At 36.8% G+C, this 20,033-nt stretch overlaps 1 long non-coding RNA gene across 1 annotated transcript in view; it reads left to right on the top strand.

The window, feature by feature from the left end:
- Positions 1-11,167, top strand: part of LOC135411845 (uncharacterized) — a 37,303-nt gene extending 26,136 nt beyond the window's left edge. Inside the window, exon 4 of the long non-coding RNA XR_010429348.1 lies at positions 9,651-11,167. This is a non-coding gene — a long non-coding RNA (uncharacterized LOC135411845). The remainder of the gene's footprint in view (positions 1-9,650) is intronic.
- The last annotated feature ends 8,866 nt before the right edge of the window (positions 11,168-20,033 follow it).

Below are 20,033 nucleotides of genomic sequence, written 5' to 3'. Positions count from 1 at the left end.
TCCACTGTTTTTTCAAACAGCAGGTTACAGTTAATTAAAAACAGATACATTTAGTATAGGAAATGTTCGTAAATTGATACTTTTTTTTCTTTAGCAATGTTTTGAAACTGTATATTATTAATGAAGTTATACAAATAATTACCCTAAATCTCATATTCAGGTAATTACAAAAATAAAATGAACATCTGCCATTACAAATGTGTAATGCCAAGTCATAATGTGCAGGTTAGGGGTTAACACAAGTAAATTGGACATGGTACATAAACACAAGATAAATTATTGTATGGTAGTATAATTATATTCTAAGCATTATGTTAATTATAATTTATATTAATTCAATAATTAAAGAAAACAAGCTCTTCCCTTAGTTTTCTATTCAGATTCTTCTGTGTACTAAATTATTCTGTGTCAGCTAGGCTGGCACTGAACCATAAATCTAACAGCAATGCACAGTGATAATATTTTTAATATCTGAGAGAAAGCTTAGTTTATATGTTAGATTTGAAAGAAATGTTTTGCTAATTAAATGGGGTCAAAAGTAAACAAGATAGAGTTAAAGAGGGCATAGAAAATACACTTGTTTGCTGTCGAAAGAATTAAATGACATATTTATTTTTTTACAGATACTGACCCAAAGTCTTACTTTGCAAAACTAAATTAGAATGGGTTAGATTCTCTAAGGACAACACTAGAAAAAAACCAGAAAATCCTATCATATAAATATGTGGCTGAAAATAACTTTTAGAGATACACTATACATTTCCTTTCATAAAAATACAATATTTTCTATATCTCCTTTATACAAACAAAGATATTTTTAAGCACAGTTTAGATTCTGATGTACCTACAGACATACACTGAATGTGCTGACAGTGAGTATGAAGAAGTTTTACCAGGACATCGCCTGAGTAATCTTCTCTATCCTCACAGTTAGAAGATTAATCCTATTATGTAACCTCTCTCCATTCTTCATATTAAGTCAATTATCCTCTGTTTTCTCTAAAAACAATGGAAGCATTGTCAATGTCCTCCTCATAATCTTCTTTTCATTAGGATGGTAAAGAGATAAATGAGGTAAAATTCTATGGAGATGTAATCTCTTTTAAATGGATATAGCGGTGTGGTAGTTTTAGTCTCGGCCTTCCTTGGTGACCAGTTTGTAACCAAGGAAGTGGCCATATTACCCAGTATTCCCTATGATTTTTACATAAGCCAGGGCTATAAAGAAGAAGGGAGGAGAGGCCTTCTCTCTCTTCCCTTCCAGTGATTCTGGAGGTGCAGATTCCCCGCTGTCGGGTCTGCCGTGTGGGGGAGTGGGGCCTGGTGAGGCCTTGTGGATCCTGGGAGGTGGAGGGTGCTGTTGGTCATCCAGCATGATTTCTGTTGTCCCAAGGAGAGTAGTAAGATATTCTTTTGCTAATTCCTTAGTTGCTAGATCTTGAGGTTTTGATCCTATATATTTTATTTTGGTTTTTTTTTCCTTTTTCCTTCCCTTTCCCTTTTCCTTTTGGAATTGTATATGGTATTTCAACTGTAATATACTTAAATACGTTTGTGTTCAAATAGTTTGGCTAGTCTGGATTTTTCACAGTTTTTTTCCTTAGTGCTTTGACGGAGGTGTTTTGTGCTGAGTTTGGGGACTTGGTGGGGAGCCAAGTAAAACAGACAAGTGGTAAAAAACTAAACTTTGAGGCACTCTGCTTCTTTATCAGATCTGAGGAAAAGCAGATTGATCTAGACCGAATGGAGAATGGACAGATGTTTTGCTGTTACTTCCTTTAAATGTGGTAGCAAAACTTTACAGAATAATTTAATACGGTCACAATGATACCGAGCTGAATAAACAAGAATTTTATTTCATGTTTTTGCATTTGTCTCTATTATTAGCATGTTCTGACTCACCTTTTGCCACCTTTAGGTTCCCTTAAATTCCTAACATTACAGATTTGATAAGTGAATAGGGATGCAACCTATAGCTGCAATTAAAAATGTTGGCCAGAATGAAATCAACAACATAGACCTAACTGATATATCTTGTCCAATCACTTGCAATATATAGAGCAGTTGCTTTCAGTCATATATTTTATGATGATTTCACCTTTATCTGCAATTCCTAACAAAAAGATCTTGTCCATTCAACTTCTAGAGTGGTTTTGTTTGTTTGTTCCTTTGCTTCCCCACTGTTTTCAATTAAATCATGAGAATGGTGTTTAGTAATCTATGAAATATTTTCTTAGTTCCTAAAGGTCCACAGAGCAAAAGATTTGTCCATCACTGATCTAAGACACCGGTGCCCAAAGGTGGATTCATTTGCAAGATACATTCTGATATAGCTCTTCCCAGAGCCCTTTCCCATGAATCCCTCCATTAAAGGACACAGACAAATGACCCTAGCCTGAGATTAAGCTAAGCGAATAGATCAGGAGAAACCACTGGGCATGACATAAGTAATTGCTGAATATAAGAAATAACAAAGTGAGAAGCTGTTAACATTTGCAGATGGAGCTATGAGGAATCTAACAGATGGTTAAGGGTGGAATTTGACAGGTAACTGGGGACTCTTCAGGATGTGGAGTCTTGCAAGGCCAGAATTACTTAGGTTACCTCCCCATGTACGTGTCTGCAGAAAATTTAAACTAGAGTTTCTACTGACAAAACGAAAAGTGATATCATCAATTTCAGTCTTCTACATATCACAGTAATCAGTGGAGGTACAGAGGGCTGTATGAAAGTACACTTCTTGCTGTAGACAAACGGTCATTTAAAAGTAGGTCTGGTGTTGTATGGGTCAAGCTGCAATAAAGCAAAATACAGCATCAAAATTGAATTGAAGTACTTAAGGGTTATTCTTGCGCGAAATCCAATAATGTTTACTTCCAATGGCTCTCATTACTTTCTCTGTGTGGTCTGAACACCCTGTGCAGATTAAGCCAGACACATTCTACCATGGAAGTTCTAGCTTGATGGTAATGACTGAAGAGCAGTGTAGGAAATTGTCATTTTGGTTCCAGCGCTCCTCAGACTGGGCTAACGAAACTGGAGTACACAGAGATCAAACACCCGAGCTCATTTCCGATGTGGGATGTTCACCTTGACTGCATTCCAGTGTTGCACATTAAGGGGTTTTTCAATTTTACAGCAAAAAGTATGGAATGTTACTTACCTGCCTGTTACAGCAGGCTATACAAATAAGCAAAGGAATTTCCTTTAATTCAATCTTATTTTAATTATTCATAAGCAATTTTACTTAATCATTAGGACTGCAACCAGCATAAAAATGTTACATTCACAAGTAATCCATTTTTTTATATATAGATAACTGACTTATAGACTGCAGTTGTTTCAGAGCTTTTTGTTTGCATTTTGGTTTGCTTTGCTTTTTTACCATGGAAAAATGTGAAGTAGGGGAAACGTACCCTTGGTGGAAAAGGATCTGCTCAGAGAATATTTAATGCATGGATAAGTCCATGGCCTGTGATGAGATGTACATATCAGCATTGAGGCATCTAGCAGATATCACTGTGAGGCCACTCTTGATAGTCTTGGAACAATCATGGTACCTGGGAGAAGTGCCTGAAGACTGGAGGAAAGCAAATTCTACTCCTATCCTCAAGACAGAAGGACACAGGGAACTACATGCCAGTCAGCCTCATCTTGATCCCTGAAAAGGTAATGGAGCAGCTAATCCTGGAAAGAATTTTCAGGCGCATGAAAGACAAGTCACCAGGAATAGTCAACAGGGCCTCATCAAGGGGAAGTCAAGCTTGATCAGCATGATAAACTTCCATGATGAAATGACTTGCATGGTAGATGAAGGGAGATCAGTGGATGTTATCTACCTGGACTTCAGTAAGGCCTTTGACACTGTCTCCAATGAAATCCTCTTAGACACATTGTTGATGTATAAACTGGATGAGGAGATGGTGAGATAGACTGAAAACTGGCTAAATGGCTGTGTCCGGGTAGTGGTGGTCAGTGAAACAAAGACTAGTTTGGCCAGTAACTAGTGGTGTACCCCAAGAGTCAGTGCTATGTCTGATCCTGCTTACAAATGTTGAATAATAAAAAAAAAAAATAAATCTAAATCTTTCATTAGCAACACAGATCTATTCCCTGCAGCAATAAAATACTTAAATTATATTTACAACATTTGGTGGTTAGCTTAAGAATTCTCCCAAATAACTTGAAGCACCTTTGTAGGAAAGATGACATTCTGTTTACCTAAATCACTTTATACACTTCAACAGTTTTTCATAAATGAAGGACATAATTGAGCCATCAAAAAAAGACTATAGTCTGATTCAATCAGAGACTGCCAAAAGATTCAAGATTCTTGATGTTATTCAGACAACAAATACCACACTATAAAACATCTACAGAAAGTATGTGTCCTTATGTTACTTCTTTTCTGAATTTGGGTTGCTGAATACCTGTTACTCTTTGCATTTTCTTTGAAACCTTTTTCTTCGAAACCTTCAAAACATCATGTAAGGAGTTTCTTTACATCCTGCTGAAGAAGGTAGGAAGAGTCCACAGAGATGAGGTCAGTGAAAAAGGGGTTTTTCCAGTATCTGTCAGCCCAAGGCTTTGTTTAAACTTAGCAGTTTTTCTTTTTCTCATATCCAGTTTTTGGAATTCAACAATTCAGCGCTTACTACGATATTTTTCTTTTCTGATTAGACCATTCTGTATTTAATTTCAACACTTTGACATATAGTTATTTATATTTTTATTATTTATATCATCACTGCTTTCTTAAAAGAATAGGCATAGGATTAAACCAGTTATAATCCCCCAGATAAACACAGAAGTCCAAGGGAAATCAAGGCGAGGGGTTTTTTCACATTGTCTCTAGTGTCAGTGGCAATAAAGATCTAGTCTTATATTCTTTAGCAGCATTTATATTTTAGACACCAGCTGAAAAATGTCTTAAGTTATCTTTGTTCCCTGTATAAGAATCTTCCATCCAGTTGGCCAGATGGCCTTTGCTGGCCTTTGAAGTCTGAACTGGCTATGCAGGAAATTCAATTATCTATTTTAGGGTTCCCCCCATTTCTTAGACTTAGTCCTAGGCCAGTTTTTTCCTTAGAGCAATTAAAAATGTGACAGGAAAACCTGCTCCTGACCTCTTGATTACACTGGAAAATAGGTAGGTTTTTTTCAATTTACTCATGTAGCATTTCTGAGTTCTTTCCTCCTGTAGAGTCTCTGACAGGAAAAGACCACAAATTAGATAGCAGTTGTCCTTTGGCCTCTTCTGTACCCTCCTTCCATCATAATAGCATGGATGTACCAATTACTGCTAAGTAGTCTTATAGTTACTAAGCACAGAAGATACCCAAACCACATTCTTAGAAATTGTGCTAAGGTCTGGCTACTGAGCTGGCACTAAAATAGAAGTGGAACTCTAAGTATTGAGGCTGGAAAACTGTATTCCTCCTGAATCAGACAATAGGAGAGAGATGACATTTTGCGTAAGAACACGCTGACACAGACCTAGCACTGAGCAGACGTGATTGTCCTTTCTACTTTTTAATTCTCATTCTATATTATCAGAACAAATAAAGTTCTTTGATGGTTGTCCCCTGGTAAAGATATTATAAATGACAGAAGTCATAAAGGAGATACCAAAGCAATGTTACATCCAGCTCATCATCTCCACTGCTTTTTGCAACTCACTTCAGCTATTTACTGGAATTGAGAATTCTTTCAGAAGGCAGTGGTACAGGAAAACACTGTCCAGCTCATAAAGAAGATATTAATGAAGATGGCAGTTGCCATCTGGTTTTCAAAGAACTTTATACAGCCTGACATCTAAAAGGGGTGGGAAACACATACAATATTTTACACATAATGAAGTCCTTTCAAGGAAAAATTATTACATGATAAAGCTGAAGTTAAAACCCAATTTACTTTGGTATACTTTTTTTATTTTTATCATGGATCGTATCAGCATGGTCCCATAATGAGTTGCATTAGTACAACTAAAGTGCTGGAAAAATGAACGGTATAGTTTGGACAGGAATGTCCCAAGCAGGTGTCAGTGGTGTAACCCATGACTGACATAGTTATGGTATGAATCAGCTGATATTCTTATATGAATATTTTGCATTGTTTGTTAATACATCTGTGTAACAAGAATATTCTATATAATCTCCTATATTTTAGCACATAAATATAAGTATCTTTCCATGTGTTTTTTCTTCAGAAATAACTTTATAAATTGTGTACCAAGTCTATCATATATTATATGTATTACATGGATCCTGCATTGGTATGGGGATATTATTTATTATTGATATCCTTATTTCTTGTCTCGAATTTATTTGCCACTGTAATCCATATTAGTCACTGTAGTTGCTCACACCAGTTTTTGGATTTAATAGTTGGTTAGCCATTGGTTGCTGTTTAAAATGGGTATGTGCAGTGCAAAATCAGTATGTAGTTGTCACAGCAAACATTGCCTGCCGGTCCTTTACCATTCAGTTCACCACATCATTTAAATGCTTCAATAAAATACCCTCTTTTGAATTTATATTGACATAAGTTTTAAAAATTTTCATGAACATAATCTACAACAATAACTCTAAATATAATATGAAGTTTCAGAGAAAGCACTCTCAATAATACAATGTACACTGAGTGTCCCAGACAAAAAGTTGCATTGTTTATACGACCATGAAGTTGTGTAAAGATAGAAAAAAAATCCAGATCCTCTTACTATCTTTGGACCAACACACCTGCTGTAACATGAGGTACGTTCATACATTATTCTGCAACAATATACTTGTATTTTTAGTACATGAAATCTCAGCATTGCAATGATTCCACTTTGGTCCATAGTCAATATGCTACCAGAAACACTACTTAAATCTTAGTGCTGAATGCCTGGGCAATTTCATGTTTCATCAGCCAAATATTTCAGAACTGTGGGAATCAAGGCTTATAGGACTTGAAATTATTTTGGTGGGACATTATACTCTGTATTACTTGTACAAGAAGACTGAAATATAAAATTTCTTAAAATAAAACAAACTTGTGAAGAAGAACGACAGTAACATGCATTAAAACTTACTATGCATGCATTTCCTTTGTTTTGGGGACTGCAATATTAGGGTGACTCCTTTCATGTGTTACATCATCATTAAAAGCTCAATTTAAATTTACCTTATTAATTTTCTTCTTTTGAGAAACACACTGAGGGTGACTAACTTGGGGTGCTTTTCACTACATTTATTGCTTGATGAAATAATATGTTAAGCCATCATAAGCAGTGGTTTGTAGAATATATTAAGTCTGACAGGATTAACCAATGAAGAATAGTTTCATTTATTACTTTGGTTTATTTGTACACAAGTGAAGTCATTCCTTGCAGAAGTACATTGGCATAAGAAACCTGTTTTTCATTTTTCACCAAAGGCAAAATCATTCATTTTGGTGGCTGGATGCACAAGAGAGAAAGGTAAGAAGCAGAGCACACTTCATGCATTGACTATGTCCAAACTAGGAAAAAGGTATGTTCAGTTTTCATGGTCCTTACCCACTCATCCCAGGCAGAATCTCTCCCAGAGTGCACTGCAGATCCAGTCCTGTATACATACACACATTTCCTTTAAGAAGAAAAGGAGTTCACAGGGAAAGATGGAGCAATCAAGACCTCAAAGCTGGAAATTGCTCTCTGATCATGCAGTTCAGACATTCCAGCTGAATGCCTGGGGATGGTTCAAAATCTCAGTGAAATTGTTTGTCCTCAGAGCATGCTTATACAATGAGGCTTAAAAAAATTGTTTTGCATACTTAGGGAAAAAATACTGTTGAATGGATGAAAAAGTGAAAATTAGATTCCAACTCAGAAACACCTGCTAGAGGACCTGCTTTGAAAGGATTCAGAGCAGTAGCCTATATCTAGGTGCTCCCTTATCACCCACTACAGAGGAAGCCTAAAGGTACTTGGTTCCCCGGGCTAAAGTGACCATTTGTGAATGTCAATCCCTCTTACTGATATTTGACTGGAGTGTAAAGGTAAAATTTTAATGATGAATGGTCTATACTATCCTACATTTGATACAATGGAAATTTGTTTTCAAGGGAACAACAACGAAATGCTTTTTAAAAAGAATAAAGAGCACCAGAAAGGAGTTTGCTGTTTTATCACTTTCTGCATGTTCAATGCATAAGCTTTTGAGATCCTGCTTATGACTTGAGGACATATCCACCTAAGTTTGTTAGGTCTTCATGATGCAAACACATCTGACAGCACACTGTGCATTTTCTCTGTGTGAGAGTGCACTGTCTTTACACGGCATGATGCACGCTTGTATTTTTCTTACCCATTGTACTATTTTACCTAGTGTTCTATAATACCAATCAGCTAATGCTTACTTTGCCTTAGGATCCCTATCACAGATGCAAACATCCACTATTGGGAAGAAGGAGACAGCAGGGGATAGGAGGGAGGATACTGAGGTTTTTTTGTTAACTTGCTTCCTTCAAGCATTACCACTATTACGCTTTTATAAGTTATTAGTTTTATGAGAGATGTCATTATGAAACATAACAACGTGTGATGGTAACTGTGCCATTAAGGTCTCTAGCGGAACATTAATTATTGATCTTTGCCTCAAGAGCATCAGAATGTTGCATTAGAGCTGCAATGAACTGTTCACCTTACAAGCATTAAACTGAACTATGTCATTCAAAGGTGACAAGGTTTAACTCTGCTACCATATGCAGAGCAATCCAAAGACTGCAAGAGAATTGCTAACACAGCCAAACCTGCCTAGCAAAAACAGGATATCTGACACAAACAACTTTGCTGCTGGACTGGATATTTTTTAACTCGTTCTCAGTTTCTTGTTCCTTGTTCACCTTCTGAGTTCCCTTGCTTCCTGCAAACAATGCTTTTAGCAATAAGGGTCCGGGAGAGGGTTTATCACTCTTTGTGAGTGGTGCTGAGGTCCGTTGCCTTGGTATCATTTAGGAATGAAAGAGATTTACAAGCCAGTAGACCTCCCTGGCAGGTGTTCTACCACAAGTAAATAGTGCTATCGCTGCAGTGATATGGGCCAAGTACATATGTGGCAGAACAACATTCAAAACCAATCACTGGGAGAAAGTAAGGTCTCCTCCTGCTGCAGTGCCACCAGCAAAGCCTCTCTCCTTGGCCTTTCAGTAATTTTGAAGTTTTCTTCATTAACTTGAGCTACTGCTCTTGACTTCTATCAGCCCTGCTGATAGAGAAACTGTCTGATGTGTTATCATGTGGTATCACATATCACAGCCATCCCCCTCTAGTCCCTGCTATTCATAAACATATTCCTTACTTTAAGCATTAGCAACTGGTCCATGGCAGGACTAGAAAAATACTTTAGGTAGCTAACTTTTACTCACCTGTCACTATATCTAATTTTGTTTAACCCTTTTTCCTCTGTTATCCCCGTTTCTGTCTCACAGAATATAAATTTCTGCCTCTATTAAGTTTGTGCTGACTTTGAGAAAGCATCTTTCTACTTCTGGCTATTCTTAAACCTAACAGACTACAGACCATACTTTTCACATTCACAGAAGTATCAAGTACAAAAGTAATTTTTCAAACAACACTTTTCTAACTCTAATTGCCTTTTCTCTGTCATTTTTCCCCTTGCTGACAGCCATTAAAAGAGTGTTCACTGACTGATGTGGTGATGTTGGTCAAACCTGGCTCTATAGATGACACTTCAGCCTGAGCAGGTGAGGAATCAGTCCATGGAGCTGGCAGATTAATTCTCTTCATGTTAGCATCCACAAATTATGATTGCTCTGTTTTGAGACACTGCTGTTGCTACACTGTGGCAGGCTTTCAGACAAACCTCAACAATCCATAATAGTAGAGAATTTAGTTCTGATACGTGCCAGGATGAAAACACCTAGATTAGACTGGGATTTCCTAAAGGAAATTAAATCACAGCTATATTATTCTATAAAAAGACAGTCCTTGTCCCTAAAGCAAATTTCCAGCTCTTTGTCATCTGCATAAAGTTTAAAGGTTTAGATTCTGCTGTGCTTTTGTTTTTTTGGGTTTTTTCTTTCACTATCTTCATAATTGTTAATAAGTATTAGGTAAATTTCTGTTCTAGAGTCTCTCCAAGAGACTTGAAAGAAATAAACAAAGGGGAAAAATGCAAGATCCTCTCCTGAACTACATGAATAAACTAGGAGGCAGGAGCTACAGATCACAAGTTGTCTGAATCAGCTGCAACATACAGAACAGATGTACTCTGTAGGTAAGACTATAATGTTCTGTCAACGTGGTTATGTTAGGAAAAAACTCCATGGATATAAAATTGCACTGCTTGACTGGTACAAGTTGGCAAAATCTGTATAATGGATAGAACCATGCCAGCAAAAAAGTGTGTTTTCTCAGCTTAGCCTTTGACCTGACAAAGGTAATGTGGCTTTGTGAGCAAAGCTCTCCTTTTGCCACATATAAAGTATCTCTGCTGGAAAGTTCTTTCAGCATGTGCGAAGATAGCATATAGTGAGAAAAATCTGTGTTGTAGATATGGGTATGTTAAATAGCTTACTAATAATCATGTAGAGGACATACACAGGGAGAATGGAAAAAATACAGAATTCATTAGGCACTGGAAAGAAAATATAAAACACTAAGAGAAGCCTTCCAGCTCCTCTAAGACTTGCCCCATACTTAATTTTGGGATCTCTGGTATCATCCCCAGCACCTGTAATTGTACAATGAAAGAAAGCAAGATAAACTTGCTATTTCTCTCTGCTATTTTTACTCTGTGAAATAACAAGATGACTTGAATGCAGAGAATTTCATTGAAGTTATTTCAAAATTAAAGGTATTCACTTGCTACCACACAGAAATTATACTAGAATTCATTTGCAGGGATTTAAATCTCTCATTTTTAAGTTGGCAGTTAAATCCAGCTCAAGTTGAAAGCAGCCAACAGCCATCTGATGACTGTTCAATGCATGGTGTAAAATTACTTTAATTCACTTTTGGACAATACCTAAATAAAAATATGCATCTTCCCCAACTCAATGAGTGACACTTTTACTGATGGTATCACCATTAAATCTTGTGTCCCCTTAGATAGCTCCTCCAGCAATTGGCCTTTTGCCTAGTGAAATTAAGAAGCATCAAAGTTATAACAATTCAGCTATGTCTCCAGACCAAGCATCGCTGCTTTTATTGGAGCTCTGTGAAAATTTAAGCCTTTTCCACATGGAGCATGTTAAGTGGACAAGTATTAGTTTGTGTTTTAGGCCCAGTCTAAAACACTCAGTTCCCAGCCAAATTTCAAAGGAAGCAGCTACTGAAGTGAGGATTAGGCATTTAAAAAGAAGTATATTTAGTTACTGGGCAGTCTGCCATACACAAATTTCCAGTCCTGTACTTGTTCCCTGTACCTATGCTCGGAAAATGGTAGTTGTAACATCGAGACTTCTTTAATTTTACCAGTGTTTAGTTCTTTGAATGTCACAGATAACATTTCAGATTTTCCATACAAGTGTCAAAAAAATGCCTAAATAACATCTCAGTGTAAACATAAACATGTATCTACCTATGCATTTAGTAACCTAATCTATAATAATGACTCCTTGCTACTTTGCAAGAACTACTAATAATGTTAGAATGTAAAATAAAAAAAATAAAACTAAGTAAAATTAAATAACCACTTTACTGCCTCATATTCACTAATGGGCTCTGAACCAGTATTAACTAGAATAAATACATTTTTCAACATGGCATACAGGTAGAAACAATGATTCTAACTTCTCTGCCTTTGTAGAGAGTACTCAGTGCCTCTCAAATTAAAAGATTTATTCTTATGCTAATATTTTAATTCTTCAATATAATATTTCCTAAACTTCTAATCTAGTTAAATCAAAATCTTATTCCCAGTGAATTTAATCTAATTTCAAGAAAATAGTATTTACAATCATCAAGACATATTTAATTAAAGTTTTACTAGAATTTAAAAGGTAAACATTACCTGAAAACTGCTACTGTTGTTTTCATTTTCTGGGAAACTGTAAATTATAGGCTTCTTTAGATTTTGAATTCTGGAACCATAGTGGCCTCTATTGTTGTCATATTAGAATAGCATGTACTGCAAGTGTAAATAAACCACCTTTAGGCATTTTTCATTCATTGAAAATATATGACAATAGCCATCACCCTGGCTCCAATATACAGAAAAACTTTTCAAGACATTCCTGTGATAATAATATTCTCCTGCATCCAACATCTGAGCAGTCACAGAGATGCTAACCTTTGTTGTCAAACGAAATTGGGCTCCGCTTTGAAAATTACAGAAGATGTAAGGCATGTAAAATTTTCTCATTTTGCTGAGAATACCAGGAAAGTGACATAAATTAGAAGCAGTTTTTTCTTCTCACTGATCAAGTGATTGTTTGTACGAAGACAAAAGATTAAATTGCGTGTTACTCTGGCCATCAACAAACTTTGATTAGATCATAGCTTTAAATTAGGCTTTCCAGTGCTATAAACACCTCCATTAATAGAAAAATGATTTTTTTTTTCAAAATACAGTTTAACCAAACTTAAAATAGAGATATAAATAGATATAGATATAGATAGATATAGATATAGATGACATAGACATAGATTAGACTAGATATAGATATAGATATAGATATAGATATAGATATAGATATAGATATAGATATAGATATAGATTAGATATAGATATAGATATAGATATAGATATAGATATAGATATAGATATAGATATAGATGATATAGATATAGATATAGATATAGATATAGATATAGATATAGATATAGATATAGATATAGATATAGATATAGATATAGATATAGATAGATATAGATATAGATATAGATGATATAGATATAAATCTGCTTTTGAGACTACATGTATCTCTGTCCGCTGGCTGGTCAAGAATCCCAGACAATTTCTTTAGATAATGTTTCTAGGTGAATAAAATCAGTCAAGATGAATGTCACTCTAAAGATTAAATCTGATGTCAGTTTACTAAGAAACAACAGAATAATTACTCCTTAAAAAATGCTCAAATGCAATTTATGTCAACATTTTATATACCAGAATGAGTTTTCACTGTGAGAAATTTAACTACTAATTAATCAGGTTTTGCCCAACACTGTGAGGAGAGAACTAAAATGATACACTGAATTTCAGTTCTATGAAGTCTGACAGTAAATATTCCATAGAGAACAGACTAAAACTCAACTCCCATTTCCTTTCCCCTCAGGAAGCATGACTGATCTTCCTTATTCTCTCTATTACAAAGTGATTTATATGCCTTGTGCTTAGCATCATTGACAAAATTCTTTCCTCTCCCAATTTTTGAGCCAAAAATAATCCCCACTATTATACTGTTAAACCTATAAAAAAAAGAAGTCTTTTACAGAAAACGATGGAACTAAATGCTTAAGATTTCATATTACACAGCATCAAATGTTCTTAATATTTGGGAGATAATTAATATGAAGTTTTATAGTAAATAAAGGTCTTCATAATCATATCTGCAGTAAAGTATGCATGTATTTGTTGATTGACATTTGGAAAAATAATTGAAAAAATTATTTGTTGACATTGTGAGCTTTAAAAATTAGTACAATGGGCTTTTTTCGTCAATAGCCAAGGACGTGATGAATGAAGTTTGGGTAATATGAACGTACAACTTAAAAAGGAGACAACCTAGCACAAAGTAATCAAAGATGTTGAGAGATAGCTGTTCACATATTTCAGTCACTTTGCAACAGAGGGATCTGATGCATGCACTGTAAATAGGAAACTTGATTCATGATCTGAGCAGATCACTCTGCCAATCTCATATTTTATGTGGCTGAAAGAAGGCTAATTTTATGTCAAATTCTGTCTGCAAGCTTTCCCAGTTTCCACTTTCTTGACTTCTTTAAATCAGCAAAAAATAGCAGCAATCAGACAGGAAGTAGAAAGAGAAAAAAACATACGTGTATTATGTACTTAGCACTGACAGATGTTTGTTCCTCTTCAGATATCAGTAAAGAAAATATTAAAGTAGCTTCTGACAGTAAGACTAACTGGAAAACCAAGTCAATAGTAATGCTTTGTATATGTCAAGGTATATGGCCTTCTGTCAGTACGTTGCTACTTATCCTGAAGAAAGATGATATTAGGTAGTTAGTTAGATAATTCAGTAGAAACAGTTAAGTTATTAAGCAATTAGCATTACTGAAGTAAGCACTAGGGCTGCCTCCTAAAAAGTTACTATTTCCTTGCTCTTCCAAAAGCAGATTTGATAGATGTAACAGAACTATAAAATAGCCCAAGCAAAAAGGGACCTCAGAAGACCATCTAGTCTAATTTTTTTGTGGGGAAGGGAACCTGGATGAGGTTATCTAACACCCTGTCCAATTGCATCTTGAAAAAATCCAGTGATAGAGTCTCTATCACATTTCTGGGGAGGTTATTCAATTGAATGATTGTTTTTGCTGTAAAAAATTCCTTTCTTATATCATGATAAAACCTCTCCGGGTACAACTTGTATTTATTTGCCTGTGTCTTCTCCATGTTGCTCCCTGTGAAGAGAGAGCCATCCTCTTTGCAGCTGCCCTTTAAGGACTGGAATATGGTAATGAAGCCCTCCCCTAGTCCTTCTCTTTTCCAGGGCAAAAAAGGCCTAACTCCTTCAGTCTCTTCTCATAGGACAGGTTCTCCCATCCTGGGCCTCCTTTGGACCCTCTCCAGTCTTTATGTCTCTTGAATTGTGGGGACCATAACCAGGCACAGTGCTCCAAGTGAGGCCTGACAAGTGCTGAGTACAGTAGGATGTTCAAGTCTATCTCTGGTAGTTATGCCCCTGCTGATGCAGCCCAGGATCCAATATGCCATCACTGATGCAACAGCTCACAGCTGACATATTTGGCTCTCCAGCCAAACAGATCATAGCCTGTACTATTTATGTCATCCCAGGTGCAGGACTGCACTTGTCTTTGTTAATTTATACTGTTACTGCTAACCCACTCTTCCAGCCAGTCCATGTCTCTCTTTAAGATGGCTCTCCCCACTGGTTTGTCCTCCTCACCACTCAGTTTAGTGATGTCAGCAAACTTTCTGAGTCTGTTTCAAACCCAACAGGTAGATCATTTATGAAGATGCTGAGCAGTGTGGGGCTCAGTATCATTCATTAAAAACTGATCACCATAAAATCACCAAGAAATATGACTCTATTACAGGCTGAAAATAGCAGTAAGTGATGGGGAAAATGTAAATCTGTAAGTTACATAGAACATTACAAGAGAGATTAATTTACAAGAAACTCCATCTTTAAAATGTCTGTAGGGTATGCTGAGCATTTTTTAAGATACAACCTTTTTTCCTTATTGTAACACTAAGTGCTACAGTAGAGATGGTGTGGTGACCTGATTTTAAATGCTTATAAGCTTTTTTACCTTTTTTTTTTTTTTAATTTAGTTGAAACAGAACTTTCAAAGACAAGATTTAGTAGGAGGACTTTTTTTTCTTAAATTAGTCAGATTCAGATGCCTGATGGTGTTAATTTCACTTAAAAGAGTTAAATAAACTTTTTTTCCTGTTTAATCCATCTTCAGACTTCTTATAAGTCTGTGTTTTTCACACAAAGCATCTGCACAGTTCTCATTTCCCCCAGGTCTTCATTTGGAATAGGAAGTTAGAGTTAAATTCAAATGCAACTTTGTGCTTTCGATGTTCAGATGCTGCTAGAGGTTGCCCATCTTTCTCAGAAACTCACAGCACCCTTGGGGTTCTGTTTGCCATTCTAATAGCAGAATTAGGAGAAGACAGATGGTAAGAGAAAGAGTTAGATTTGGAAGCAGCTGTTATGAAATCTGCTTCAAGAATACAATTGCTTATATAGACTTACTCAGACAAAGCCAAAACAGGAAAACATATTTTTCACTTTGGCACACCAGCTGGTGTCGCTGCTATAGTCAATGTAACTGTACTATTTAGAAAAATACATATTAGGAATTGCATCATCAATGTCAACATGAAAAAGACACAAATACAAATTAATATGGGTCTCACTCATTCTACCATAAATCTTGAAGCAATTGGATTTATTAAGTGAAACATAATATAACTACAAAAATAAGTTTAACTTAAGATGTTTAATGCTTGAGCATTCTCATAGGCATGCTTGTCTTACAGTGTTGCTGGGAATAGTGGAAGAGGCACTGATTAAATCAGTGTGAGGGTATGTGAGACACTGGAATAATTATTGGGTCAGAATCAACTCAAGAGTGCATGGAGGGGGTGGTAAAGGATGAGTCAAATTTCATGGGGGTGAGGTAATGCCATATCCCACATGGCAGTCCCTGCAGTCTCACTGGGTAACCTGAGACCAGCTGTCAGGCAAAAGCAGCCCAGGAGGATAGCCCACACCACATCCCTGAAGCCCATAACCCAGCCTTAGATTGCCTGGCAATATCACCCCTCACCCTGCTCTGGAGCCCCAGAGTGGCCAGTAGGCCAGAAGTCCTGTCTGGGAGGGTTGTCACAGGGGGCCAAAGCACAAAAAAAAGCAACACATGGCTCCATTTTTCTTGAGACCTGCTACCTGACCATGCAGAAGCTGGACTTGCACAGTCTGGTGGTAGCTATTTTTCTCTTATTCTTCTCTCTTTCTTTACTTCTTCCTCTTCTTCTTCTCTTAATTTCTTTTCTTAATATTTTGGGTAACTTGGGACCAAATGGATTGGATTTTGCTAAGTTCTGTGGGTTAACATGCAAAGTTATAGTTTCATGGAATGCTCTATTTTGGTTGTACATTACCCCTTTAAATTTTTGCCAAGATCTCTTATTTTCTCCCTTATTTTCTAAAATTAGCAGTAAAAGTATCTCCTGAGAAAAAGTGTGCTGTGTCTTCTCTTTATGCTACCTAAAGAGTTTTTGGAGCCTTGTATATTTTTAAAGTAAAACTCCTGGCTGTACTCATAGCTCTGGGGCTGGGGTTATACAGGGTGGTGAACAAGAGAATAAGTATTTTCACTATCAGATAAAGCCCCATTTCCCAACTCCTGTCCTAGAGTGATCCGATCACTCTTCTGTTTTATGTCGCATATCAGCATGAACAACAGAGCCACCACAATCTGTAGTAATGCTGTTAATGACATTTCATGCAGAAAAGTACCTCAGCTTCCAGAGATGCTATAGAAATTATATATACTGTCATGTAACCCTGCCCATATGTAAGATCTGACTTGTGGACCACTGGCTGGACCGCTCTGATTTACCTGGACATTACCAAAATGTCCATTCTCTGACCTCATCAGCAATATGAAACTGCACACAGTCAGTTACATCGTAGGTATGACTGGGAACAGAGGTGATAGGGGTGAGATTGAGTTGCCTAAACAGAATAGCATGATGTGAGATGTCCCAGCATATCTTAACTGGGTTCTTGCTGCTACTCCAGGTGACTGCAGGTCTTCCACCATTTCTGTGTCATATCCACCAGCACCATGCGGTTGGGTCAGACAGCCAAGAGTGACTAAAATAACAGCAAATTACTGTTTTCAAGGAATCAAGAGCTAAATGACACTCCTTTAACTAATCTTGAGTTTCAGGTGCCACTATAAAATCTCTAAGGCTCACTCTAGTAAATTAAATTTGGCCAGGAAGAGTCCTGGGTATGAATGTTAAAAGGCATGGAATACATCCATACTGGTATCTAACTATTCTGGCACTCAAAACTAGAACTGTCAAAATTAAAGCACTTCTTGGCTTTGTCTCAGTATGATTTGAGAAGATACTGAGACAAGCTAAAAGCATGCAAGAAGCGCTCAAGAGCATTTAATAGTGTAGGTGATCATATTTCATTTCCCATTAATGATGCTTATTGTGAGCTGCTGATCTTCTTTATTTCTAAAGCAGGTGGGTGGGAGAGTTAAATATCTCTAATGACACTTTTCACAGTTACCCATGGAAATTTTAGTATTTTTTCCTAAGTGACCAGAAAAAGGCTCTCAAATCCATGACACACAAAGAAGGATTATCATCAGAGATTCTGAGTATCAAAACATCCATCTGAAATAAACCCAAGCACAATACAAGCTTAAGCAGAAGGTAAGTGTCTGCTTCATTATGGTTACTTAAACAAGGACCTTTTCAATCAAAAAGTAAGGGAGTAAGCAATAACAAGACCTCAGAGAAACACAAACCCAGTAGGCAAGGGTTAACAGAAAATGTCAAAAATCTCCCATCACTAAACAATGAGCTGTTAAGAAACTACAAGTGCAGCTTGCGAAAGGGCTGACCTGGACTTAGTAACTGACAAGAGGTGGGAAACAAGAGTTAAAAATGTGGATTTGAGATATTTGAGGGGATTCTGTGGACTATGCAAAACTAACAAAAGAAAATGACAGGTAAAGGGATCAGGAAGGAACAAGGCTGTGTGTGTATGCACAAGCAAACACCAGGCTTGACCAGCTGGTGAGCAGAAGGCCATAGGAGGTTCCTGACAGAGTTATCAGTAGGGTGGAAGATCTGCGTGCTGGTATTTGGGAGATCCTGCCAGTGTGGAGTACCTGTGCAACAAGAGTCTGGGGGCAGCAAGCACCAGACTGGACTGGCAGGCAAATAGTGGACCTATGGGACAGCAAGAGATATCCAGGCAAAGGTATTGGGTGAATAGAGTGGCCATGCTGGTGCTTGGGGGATCCCAAAATACATGTGTGCTTGTGCACCTAGCGAGTGCAATGTACATGCTCCCCACTAGGCAGGTACAGCACTAATATGTCTTACACAGAGATGCTGCTTAAGAAACACCTTGTCTGTGCCAATCAGTGTCCATGCCCTGTGTGTGTCTGTGTGCCTGTATCTCTGTAATATGCACTTATCTTTCTAACAATTTGAGGTCAAACAGTTCAGCCTGTGACTGAGTACCCAGATCTCTGAACTCCTGGGCTGGGCAGGAGGAAAACCTGAGCTTAGTGTTGCTGGAGTTGACAACCACTTATAGAATCCCTTAATATACAGAGCCCCAGAAACCTTTGTGATCTGAAGGAGCTTGAAACACTTAAATTGAAATGTTATCTGCCATACCATAAGACGGGCAAGAACAAGCTGCTGTTAGTGATCTGCAAAACATTATGGAAACACATAGTAGAGGAAGTGAGGTGGTCAATCCAGTAGATTACTTTCTCAGTAAGTCTCATTAGAAAATGAGAGTTCTTAACAATTTAAAACCTTCAGACTTTTTTCTTTTTTTTCCCTGTGAATGCCTAGTGAAATAGAGGTTGAAGCCAGAGTTTGACAGGTCATCCAAAATGCAATTTTTTCCATGACCTCAGCTAGCTGCAAATGCCCTGCTCTCAAGGAACCACAGATTCAAGCCTAGTTCAAATAAAATATGTACATGATTTTTTTCATGAAAATATGGTCCTTATTCAATAAATCCTCTAACCTTTTGTCATACTGTTTCAAGGTATTTCCAGGCAACAAATTTATCCTGCCTCAGCCTGCACTGTGCTGGTCTAAAAAAATTAAATAATTAATTTTTATTTCCCTCTTTTGGGTTGTCGAATCTAATGGGAAATTTGCCAGTCCCGTCTTGAACTCAGATGCTCAATTTATCTTTCTTGAACATAACTGACCAGACAATATCATACCATTTTAGTGACTTTTCCCTTCTTTAATCTAAGTACCTAATCTGACAAAATTTAAGTTTTAATTGGCTAGTTTCTTATTTGCAGACACTCTTAGTTACTAATCTATGAGTTTAATCTACTCTATATTCTTACGTTCTTTTGAGGGGCTTACTACACTGTTGCCTTGGAGTTTTTGACTTTTTAATTTTTATAGGTTTTAGAAGTAGTTATGTAGTGAATGTAGGTTTTAAATGTAGCTGCATTTATTATATTCCTTACATTTTAGCAGTGTAGTTACACATATCCAACCCTATTACCCCATTTCATATCAATTCCCTCTAAATTCCAATAGCATATTTAGTCTCTTTTTCAAGGTAGGCCTTCATTTTGTTTAAGAACATCTGCA

This window comes from Pseudopipra pipra, chromosome 3 (assembly GCF_036250125.1).
Source record: "Pseudopipra pipra isolate bDixPip1 chromosome 3, bDixPip1.hap1, whole genome shotgun sequence".
NCBI classification, from domain to species: domain Eukaryota; kingdom Metazoa; phylum Chordata; class Aves; order Passeriformes; family Pipridae; genus Pseudopipra; species Pseudopipra pipra.
The sequence above is the reverse complement of the archived record's forward strand: the minus strand, read 5'-3'. Positions and strand labels throughout refer to the sequence as shown.